General features: G+C 39.7%; 1 protein-coding gene across 2 annotated transcripts in view; it reads left to right on the top strand.

Moving 5' to 3' along the window:
* Window positions 1-11,482, top strand: part of PBX3 (pre-B-cell leukemia homeobox 3) — a 114,890-nt gene that overhangs the window by 1,071 nt on the left and 102,337 nt on the right. The gene's annotated exons all lie outside the window — the stretch shown is intronic.

Raw genomic sequence — 11,482 nt, 5'->3', positions numbered from 1 at the left:
CGTCCCGGCGGCGCCGGCGGCCCGGTCAGGCTGACTCGCTGCGAAATGGCGCGGTGGAGAATCCCCCGCCGCTCTCCTCACACAGCTCCGGAGGTCCCCCGCTAGCGCCCGGGCTGCCTTTTTGACCGTCAGGACACTTGGCAAAATACTTGTCAGATCGGTGTTACCTCACATTTTTTTTTAATTTTTTTTTTTTTCTTTTTTTTTCCCCGGGATGCGTAGCACGCAGCGGGGACGATAAAGTTTCTGAGGGTGTGCGCTGCCCAGGTTTGGGGGGAGCAAAGCTGAACCCCTGTCAGCAGAGCGGGGGAAGGAGACTCCCACAGAGAGCCTGAGGAACGCCAAGTGATGGATGCTTTGACCCCAGGTCCGTGTAGAGTGCGGCGAAGCTTGAGTTGCTCTCGGGCGATGATGTTTTAAGTGCCAAAAATTTTCACCACAAAAGTACAAAAAAGACATTTTTTTCTACATGCATGCGACACTATAATAAACTCTGCGGTTTTTTTTTAGAGGCATTTCAGGGGATTTTTTGCAATTTTTTCACATCACTGAATTTACAGAGATTTAAAAAAAAAAAAGGAAAATTTGCAAAGTATTTTGCTTTGTATTATGAGAATAAGAACATTTCTTACGATCTGGCTTTAGAAATAAATATATGCGTTGGCTGGCTTTTTAGCCATATTTTGGTACTCAATCACATTCCCCTTAATTGCACACTGAAAAAATAAAGATTATAGACGAAAACAGCAAACGTGAAATCATTGCAAATCTCAGCTGAGAAGCCTAAAAGTGCACAGCTCCAGTAAATTATGGTGCTTTATGTCCAAGGGTTTCTTTGCTACCGGGGATCCACTTCAGTTTCTGCTGACAGCTAAGCACTAGGGTATTGACTGTGTTGTGAATATTAAGATTGATTCTGCTTTATATTGCATTATATTACCCGGGATAAGGGGAATGATCCCCCTTCTGCCCTCCTTCCCCACGTACCTACATTTTGCCTCGATCAGCTTGTAACCCCTTTCCGTCCTTCTTTGGCTTGTGGTTGTTTTCTGCCTTTCCCTAAACTTTTTTGACTGTCCTGCTCCGGAGCCAGCCAAGCAACCTGCCCTCGATGTTCAGACATTTTGCAGCAGGCAGATTTCAATTAAGGAGGCAGGCGTAGGTCCTCCGATCACTTTATTTGCAGAGGGCTTAGCCTCACTGTTTTGAAAGGAAAGTATAGTCAACCACATGTCAGAGGTGAGCTGCGAAGAAAAACCCAAGTCCTTTCAGCAGCGGGGATTACTGGCGGAGGGTGTTTGGTGAGGCCACAGCTGTCTCGGAGGCGAGAGGGAACCTGACAAGAGACTTTGTGGTCTGAAACGTTTCGGGGTGTTTCAGTGATAACTTGTAAGTTGGGATCCTGCCTTTGTGCTGCAAGTAGTCGAGCCAAGTTTGCAAGTTATCTCTTTTGTGAAATCGCTGAGAACCAACAAAGAGTAAAGGCGCCCGCCTGCCCAAAGGCAAGATCCCGGCAGCACAGGAGGGACAGGATTAATGCACCGGGTGATTGATGGAGGTGAATCCGCACCCCCACCAAAAACTGTTCCTGGAGGGGGACCTTCACTCAGCGTCTCCCAGTTGAGACGAAATGTCTATGTAGGCTTTAGTTAGCGTGCTAAAGCAAAGAAAATGTGAAAAACAAATTCTAGCATATTTTCTGTAAGCTGTTTTTGTAGGAGACGGCTCAAACAATTCTGAACTGGAAGGGTGAACGGTCTGAGATGCAATTAAAGCAGAGGTCCCCGTCCCCATCCCGGTGTCCGTCCCCCCCCCGCCCTGGTACTCTGCATTGTCTTGTGGTCTGAGTACTTAAATCTGCCTGCAAATGGGTCATGCGCCGGTATTTAATTCTTTTTAATCGGAACCAAAGTTTACCTTGGTGTTGGCAGTGGGAATTGCCGTCATGGCTTTATTGCTACCTTCTTCTGTGAGAAGGAGGAGAGGTGAGGAGAGAGACTGTAGCCTATACATGAAGTGTAACTGCAGTCATGTCTGTTCTGAAATAAGTAATGCAATATTTAAGTCATTTTTATATTGAATTATGTATTTTTTTTATACTTCAGTAGTTTTCAGTACAGTCAGAGAGGACTTTGTGAGACTGGTTGTGAGAGAACACGTAGAGGAATCCTCAGTTTAGGTAGAGCAACTCTTATCACTTTCCCGCAAGGGTTAATGAATGCATCACATTTTTGAAAGCCTCTCTCTCACTCTCACTTAGGGTTAGGAGCTGAAGATTTCTATTTTTTTTTTCCTGTGAGGTATTTACCATGTACAAAGCAAATCACTGAGCTTACTGAATTTAGCCTGACATTTCTTTTTTAACATTTTAACATTTTAAAAAGTGCTGCATAATACATTTAAGAGCTTTACAGATATTAATAGCTATGTGCATTCTTAGAGGCAACCACAAGGTAGCATGGTTTTCATAAAGAAACTGCCACTTATTTCTTTAATTAGTTCAAAGAAAAATGATACCCAAAGTTCTACCGAAGCCCCTCCAATAAAATACGAAGATAAGCCAGTGAGAGCCTTATTAACTCCATTTTGTTATATTTTACCCGTTCTCTGAGGTGTCGCTTGGAAGTGTTGGAAGTTGCATTCTTAATGCGCGCTCACATCTGTTGCATACCTGTGTAACAGTCTGTCTCCTTACGCGCCTACCAGTAGGAATCAAAAACTGATTTGCGCCTTTGTTTTAATAGCTTTTTTTTACTGACTAAAAATCCTTCAGATTTGTAATTTGATTAAGCCTCCATTAGGACGTTGCTATACCTGAGGTACTGGTTATTCTCATGGAGATAGAAATGAAAATATATTAATTCTTACAGTCTTAAAATGGTTAGGGAATTACAATTATTTCCCACTGGAATGGCATGTTATTAGGCCCTGGATTGTGTTGATAGATGATTTGGTGTTTTGTCTTTAAAAATCATTTGTATAGATATGAACACACATTTATAAAAATGTCTGAATTCATGTGCGTAGGTGTGTACACATATACATTTATTTATTTATTTCTATAAGCCCAACAGAAACAATGATAGCTGCCAACCAAACCCTAATTTACTGTCACCACAAACCCTAAATAGCATTCATTTACTAGTAAAGCCTAATGGCATACATGATGGTTTGCCAGATTTGTGGCCTTTGTGAGGCTTATAAGCAGGACTGACTTGGGAAGATCATAAAACTTAATGAACTTCTCGACTGCAGGAGGTGTCCGCAGGGGAAGAGAAAGGCCTGCTTGGCTGGTTGGGCTGGTTGAACTATTTTTTATGTCTAAAGAGAGAGGAGGAAAATGTTCATTAAGAACGTTCTCCCCTTGTGCAGAATTTTGTTTTAAAGAATGGAAAAAAAAAATATAGGAAAACCAGACAAATAGTGACGTTAACCACGGGGTTAATTTCTTGCTGTTCCCTATGTAAGCTAAAACCTTTATTTTTATTGCTACAACTGTAAATAGCCATACCATGCCATTCTGATGATTAAAGGGCTGTATCATGCCCTTACTTGCTGCAAAGCTTCTTATTGATGAAAATGGCCCAACTCTTTTAGGAACGCCCCTTGTCAATATGCTGCAAAATCTGTAAACTGCCTGTTAGGTAACTCATTGGAGAAGGACTTGTTTTTTGCCTTGTCTGCTAGCAGAATTTGAAAATGTTAACCCCTTTCTTCACTGTGGCTATTTAAAAATCAAATCACAGGACTCTTCCCCTTGCATTGCACAAATTTCAACTTTTCAGTGTTTGTAAACTATCATTTAGTCCCAACAACTTGCAATAATACATAATAATATGCAATCCTAGCAGTCCTGTCTGAACATTAAAGGATTCAAATGGAACAATGAAATGGCACTGATAGCATACATACATATAAGTGTGTATGTATAGATGTATGTATGTTAGCTATTTTCTAAATATCAGCTGTGATGTTATTGTTATTCAGTTTAGCTATTTAAAATATTTATGTGCAGTCCTGGTGTTTTTTTTCAAGCTGCTAAATACATATTTTTTATTTACCCCGACTACGTAAGGAAGTAAGCATTGTGTATTTATGTATGTACAATTTTTCTTCAGTTTAAATTGTTTAGCTTTTGTTTCCTTTCTGATGCTTCAGTATGCAAGATTTTTCACTGAACCATTGGTTATACTTTTGAATGGTATTTTTTTTTTAATTGTCAGCATATGTATTACAAATGATGACATGCAGTAGAATGTTAGGTCATTTACACTGTCCTTATGGCAATGACATTGCTTTTCTTCATAAATGTGCTACTAGGAAAAAATAAATGGAATAAAGTATCTTGATTGTCATTTGGTCATCTGTTTCAAGCACATTCATTATCAAAATGCTATTTCTTTGGTGAATTTCTAACAGGGTGCTTCTCTGGTTAAGAAAACAGGCGGCTTTGGTGATTATTTTCATTAGGGAAATTCATGATACTTTGTCTTACAGAACCTGTAACTACACCATACCTTTAGACCTTACCATTGTTAGTGCTCCTTGCTATATTTAAATAACAATCTTCACATTGATTACCAGGATATCAGTGTCTCCAGTTCTTTTTTTTTTTTCTCCCTCCATAGAGGATAAATTTGGTCCTACTTGTCAATACTAATTTAACTAGGAGCAGGGATTTGTTTTATTCTATAGCTATTTTTCATGTCCTTAATTTTTTTTTTTTTTAATTGGACACATTTGCTTGCTTATCTGAATATGCTAAATTATATGAGTTACTGGGTGGTGTATTTTAGGATGCTTGTTGTAAGTTAAGGAATTTTTGCATTCAGAGATAAATTATTATAATAGCATGTAGTGAATGCAAAGGAGTCTTTTTTTTTTTTCTTCAACAGGATTTAACACATTTATCAAGCTCTATTCCTACAGCTTTCAATGAAAAAGTTGTATGATATGGATATTATGCTGTCTTTTTTCAATTTAAATATTGATTTGTGTGAAACATTAATATAATGATATTTGCAGCCTACCGTAGGCAAATATAAGCAGAATTAGACATACTAAATTGTTACAAATGTAATGCAATATTTAAATACATATGAAGACTATATTAGTAATTATACAGTAGAGTGCGAGAGAGTCCGGTTTGTATCTGTCCTCAATTTTTAGACTGTTTTTCAATTCCTTGCACATCATGCATATGATGGTTTGATGAATATTTTTATGAGTAGCAGGAATGAATGCTGAATCTGTGTACTAGCGAGTCCAAATCAGTGGAGCCCCGAGTGGAGTTTTGCCGTCCTGGTATCATTGGTAGAATTAGATGTAGCTGTTTGTATTTCATGAATTGACACCCTGAGAAGAATGCTTTGTTTGTTTTCTCAGCAGTCATGTTTAATGCTATTCGCTTATCAAGGTGATCAGCATGGTTCAGATAACACATGCCTGACACAGCCTGCCTTTTTTCACCAGCATGTTGACCTTTTGTCACATTTGCTTTTCTCTGGTAGGCAATTCATGTCTTTAAGTATGAATGGAGTAAATAATTCACATCAATATTTAATATAAATTATTAAAGTTTCTGTCAGCTCTTATAGTTCATGCTTTTATAAAGTTAGAGTAGTTCATCAGCCAAACAGATGAATTGTGCTTCTCAGCTGGACATTAGAGCTCCTCCATAATGCTGTCTTTACAGTGGAAGTAAACAGGGAATTAAACATGAAAGGAAATGAAGGCTGGTACTTGAACACTATATTTTTTTCAATAATGCACATTCTTTAGGAAGGCTCAAAGTCCTAGATAAATAGCCCATCGTAATTTATTTTGTTACTGCCATACTTTTTTTTTCCCTTCATGTTGCAAACAGAAATGTAGAAAACCCCACTGACCCTGGCATTTTCTTCTACTCTTTGTTATTAGCCTTCCATTAGTGCTCCAGCCCCCTTCTTGGGTTTAGGGTGGGTGTACTAGTGTTGGGGTTTGTTTTTGGTCGGTTTTTTTTTTTCCCTTAATGTTCTTTTTCTGTTTTTAAAGATTGATGGGGAGCACTAAGATGATGAAGTTTTAGGGTTTTTTAGTCCTTGTTTATAAATTATAGTTTATATTTTGCAAAGCGACCTGTGATTGAAAGTAGATTCAGAAAATATTTTTTAAAGAAGAAATGGTCTGATGTCTGATTGTAACAGCTATAACGTGTTCATTGCTTCAGGAATTGGATAAAAATAGCATGTTTTGCATAAAAGCATATAGTAAAAATCATTACGCACTTACTTTAATTTTATACTATTTTAGGTAGTTTACTTTAAATTCTTTTGTTAACAATCAGTTCAATGCATGTTGCACAGTCATATGAACTTGTAACAATATATGAATCACTGAATATCATGCGTCCTACAAATCAATCACTTGGAAGGGGGGTGGTGGTTTTGTATCATGTGTTCACAGGTCAAACCTTTTGCTATACTTAAGTCATGCATCAACATTTAAAGCTAATCTCTCATTCCTCATTGTCCAGCAGGTGGCTTTTTCGTATATCGTTTAATTTTTAATTATTTATTGTCAGTGGAAAATGGAATTTAATAATATTATCCTGATGGCATTTTTTAAAAGAACAACAGTTTTTCAGTATATCCTGTTGTATACGGCGGGGTCAATGAAAGCATCTAGAGATCTTCAAGTATACAATCTAAATTAAGATTCTAAACAGGCATTACAGATGCTGGTAACTTTGGCAATTATCATTTTGTTTGGTGAACAGTAGTAAAACAGTGTGCGGTAAAAGTGTTTAGAGAGAGAGGATAAATAAATTGAACAGTTTTGCAATGCAAAGTGGTTTGTGGTGTTTTTGAGGATTTCTTGGCTCTTGCTTAACTGCTATTGTGAAGCCTGGAGCAGATTTTCCCATTGCTAATGCCCTAGAAGTATTAATTCACTTTGATATGCTAATTAGAGGGCATTATGCAAGAAATGAGATTAAGTGGCAGCATGAAGCCATTTGCCTGTCAGTAAATTGAGAGCTTTAGCATCAGGAGGAGCTTTGTTTTTTCTGAGTTTCTCTTGGTTTTGCATATAAATAAAATTGATTGAAAGGTCTAGAGAAGCTTCTAGAACATTGGTGGTTCTTTTTCTCCTTCTATGATTATTTAAACTTCATGTTAAAGCCTTTCTCTGAATATTAATTGATCTAATGGGAGATACTGAACATGAAGAATTTCATTGTATTCTCAGTTACTGTATCTTAACAAAAGGAAAGTATTAGAATTCTTTGTGTCATCTGATTTTTGTGGTATTATTTTAGATATATCTTACAGCTTTGTATTATAACCTCTCTGACTGCTAACTGCTCCTGTGCTGAGAACTATACCTGCGTGGAGGTATTTTTGCCAGTTCTGCTGGTTTTGGGATTGGGATAATGAGGGCCCAACCAGCAGAAGTCAAATGGTCGTCTCTGATTCCTGGCCGATGGGGCCTTGGGCATTTATCACCCCCACTCACTCACAGCATTTCCCATCATTTCTTATGCAAATCACACGTATATTTTCCTTCATTTAGGAAGGAAGGGGTTGTAATATTGAACATAGATTTTATTCAACTGCCAGAAATTGTGTTAAAGTAACATTAAGGGATTGACTTACAGCCATAAGAGTGAGGAAATTTGGAGTTAATAGTTAAACTCTGCCCTTAACTCAACTCATTGAACCTATTTATTAGAGCATATATGATACTTAAGATCGCTGTGCTGAGACCTCTGCAGTATTAGGACACTCCAGGATGACTCAAAGACGAGAGTTTCTGATTTAGTTCAAATTTTCTTCTGGTGTTTTTTGTGTGTGTGAGTGGTTTTTATTCAGCCTCGGAGTTGCTTTACTACAGTTTTGTGGTTAGTTTTCTTTTTATAATACTGTTTAAAAAAATATCAGAGAAGTAATTCTGGAAGTTGAACAAAAATTCATCAAAAAATAAAACCAAAACAAAACCAACCCAAGCCTCTCTAGTCCTCTTTGCCTGAGTGCCTGCAGAATGTTTGCTGTTTGTGTGCCCATCTCCTCCACAGATCGTTGTCTCAAAGTCAATCAGGGGAGTAGTGCTAGAGTGACAGTGCTTGTTATGAGCCCCAATAGTTATTTAAAAGAAAGGAAAAAGGATAAAAAAATGCCCCAGAGCTCCATGCGGGGGCTGTTCATGCTAGATGCACATGCTCTCCCTGATCCTGGCAGCTGAAGTCTATCACTGTTGGGAAATTTTTAACATGAACCACATAAGACACAAACCACCGCGGTTTCCCCGAAGCCACAGGGGTTTTCACGTCAGCGCAGGACAACTGGCACGTGCGCTGCGGGTCCCTGCCCGCTGTCCCCTGCCCTTGGCACCCGCGGGAGCTGCGAGCCCTCTCCATCCACCCTCCCTGCTCTTCGTCAACAAAGAGTCCGTAGCGTGGTTTTCATTTAAAATATTATGTCCCTGGTTGTCCTTGGTTCCCAAGACCTCCTGAACTGGTTGGCCCAAAGAATCCGATCAAGAAACCAAAAACTTTAGTTATCATAGTGAACCTTTTTGATACTGGGAAGAACAAAACAGCACCTGAAACTGCAAAATCAGTTCTCACGGAAAGCAAAAGAAAGCATCACTGGTCTCCAGCTGCTAATTTTGAATTTCACATTCTTGAACAAAAGAACTAAATAATGCAAATGTTCTGTGGCCAACCTTAACTTCTCAGTACCAATAGACCCCCAACAGCATTGTTTTGGGAGGAGAGGGTGCTGGAGATGAAAGCCTGGCATTTCTGGGTTTGAATCCTGCTGTTGCTGTTGACTTTAGAAGAAAAAACTTTCCTCCCACTCAAGTGAGGAGAGATGTGGTGACCTCGGTGGGAGCAAACCTGGGGCTCGGCTGCTGCTTCACTGAAGGGAATGCAAGAGCTCACTTTTCCTATCTTTAAAATGGGAGTGTTATTGATCAGATTTTTTTCTGTGAAGATTGTGTTAAGTTGGTGCTATGTCTTGAAAAGGAATATTTTTATCAAGTATTGGGTATAATTAAAATTGTTACGTAAGAAGTACTCTATTAGCACTATTTACAGTATCCACTTCATTCCAATCACGGTGAGCCTAAGTGGAGTCTTACCTCCTGGAGATGAAGAGATTAGGTTTTCCTTAGAATTCTACTTTTCTTGGCTTTAATTAGGAATGTTTGGTTTTTTAATTAATGGTTAGACCTCTAGCAAAAGGGTATCAGGGTTTTCTGACTTGGTAGTTAGCTTGCTCAGTACGGAAAGAGACTGTTTGCTCACCGTAGATGGGGATCACTGCTTTTCTTCAGTGATAGCTGTTTACAGGCAGGATGGCACACTTGAAAGGGTATTTAAAGCATGCTTTCATATATTTGTTGATTAAAGAAGGAAGTGTGCTTTTAGTGAGGTTTGTAATTACAGAACACCCAAATGTTTGCTTATTTTCTTTCATGTGAGATCCTGGTAGCATGATTAACTGTCACTAGTAAGAACAAGTTACAGTAGATTGTGCAATGATTCTTATTTGACTTCAAGGATGTATTTATTACCATTTTTGAACAAATTATACTAACATGAAAAGTTGTGGAAATGATTGTGCACTAGATAAGGTGATACATTACAGGAGTGGTTGGGTTTATGGAGCTTTATGCCGAGGTTTTCTCAGAAATTATAGCACAGTCCTGTCACTATAAAACCTGGTGATACAGTTGGTAATAACATGCAGTGGAGGTATTTTTAGGATTTCACTTGTTATTCAAATAGAGTGGGAACTATCAGTTTTTCTACCTCGTATTTCTTTCCTTTGTTGCACTGGGTGAGAAGGGAAGAGGGGAAAGAAAGCCCGAGGACGGCAGAGCGGGTGCCTGGGCGTGGGGTACCGCAGCCCTGCCAGGTCCCACCGGTGCCACCGGCTCTGGGGCCACGAGGCTGCTGAGGTTTCGGCACTGCTGGCGGCTCTCTGGTGCCCAGCGGTCGCCTGGGACGGTGGGGGAAATTTTGCCTTCCTTACGCAGCTGAGGATTTTTTTTGTGAATTATTTCTTACTTCCTCTCCACTTGTTAGGCCAGTGACGTGATATCGATATGGAGCTTGGGAACTTATTGACTTGTTGGTTCTTGACCTTTTGACTGTGACCAAGTATAGAAATTGAATGTCTGAAAATTAAATGATAGACTCCATATACATAAATTCTTGGATGTCAGTGTATTACATGAACTAATTTCGGTTTACCTAAATTTATGGCATTTTGTGTTCAATAAAGGAAATATTTCTTCCTTTCAATATACTGAGAGTCTAATAATATTGTAGTTGCTAGCACTAAACAAATCAATTTCCTTTTACTGACTGATTATCATAACAGCTGCTGTTTAATCACCGTGATTGTTATGTAACTTTTAAATCTCTAATATTTTGGAGAGGAACAAGCAGCATCGTCTTGCTGCGTAATGATGTGATGTCATTGGTGCTGAACCGTACGACTGCGTTTTGCGGGGCTCCAGACTAGAGTTCTTGTTTAGTTTAGTAATATTTAATGGGCTATGAACACTTGCCGAGCAAACTGCCTACTTGAAAGGAGACCCGAAACAACACACAGTCCACGTCCTGTTTTCACTGAAACAAGAAATGGGCGTTTGTTTTTCCGCCCTAAAAACGTAGCACGGTGGGGCCTGATGAGAATGCCGTGCATTGGCCCCCAGCGTCTGATGAAATTAGCTTATTGCTCTGCACGTGCAAACAGGGAGAGCGGCGATCCTGGCTTTGTAGCTGAGAGCAAGACTCGGGCCTCCAAAACGGGGTGACAGAGCTGGGAATATTGTTCTCTCCGAGTGCCGCAATAAGGCTGTGGTCAGCACTAATGTAAATATTTGTACAACAACCATGTTCTACAGACTCCGATTTAATGGTAAAAATCTGCCCTGAACGCCTGGGTAAATATATGCTGAAGAACAGAAGCCTATTCACTGAAGAAACAATTGACTTTAGCTTCTTTGTTGTTAAAGTGGCCCCCAGTGATCCTCTGCGAGGACCAGATAGCGGCGGAGCGCGGCTGCCGGCGGGCTGGCAGCTCCCTGGCAGTGCCCGGCGCTGCCGGCACGGGCGCGAGGGATGGACGGGGCGCGGGGAGCCGGCATCGCCGCCCCGCTCCTCTCCGTGCACAGGAAGGGGAACTTGTCAATGGAAGAAAAAGAACTGTAATCGCACATTTACATATGCTCCTAATTGTTGATTTGGGGATTTTCTATGAATATAGCTTCACAAAACAGATGCTGTTTAAGAAAAGGGGGAACATAATTTTGTGGGCAATGAATTAAGTGTTTTTGTGGCCCTCTCATCCGTAGCTAGGAGCAGTTTGTGGACCGCGTCTGTGAACGCCGCTCATAATTGTTTTTCACACATAAGTTATGCAAATGAGCTTTTATGGCAACTGGCATAACAATTAGCATCCTCCAGCAATATTTTAGCAGGTTAATT

The sequence above is a fragment of the Haliaeetus leucocephalus genome, unplaced genomic scaffold (assembly GCF_000737465.1).
Source record: "Haliaeetus leucocephalus isolate CR32 unplaced genomic scaffold, Haliaeetus_leucocephalus-4.0 Scaffold212, whole genome shotgun sequence".
NCBI lineage: Eukaryota > Metazoa > Chordata > Aves > Accipitriformes > Accipitridae > Haliaeetus > Haliaeetus leucocephalus.
Note: the sequence above shows the minus strand (reverse complement) of the source record. Positions and strands in the feature narration are given on the sequence as shown.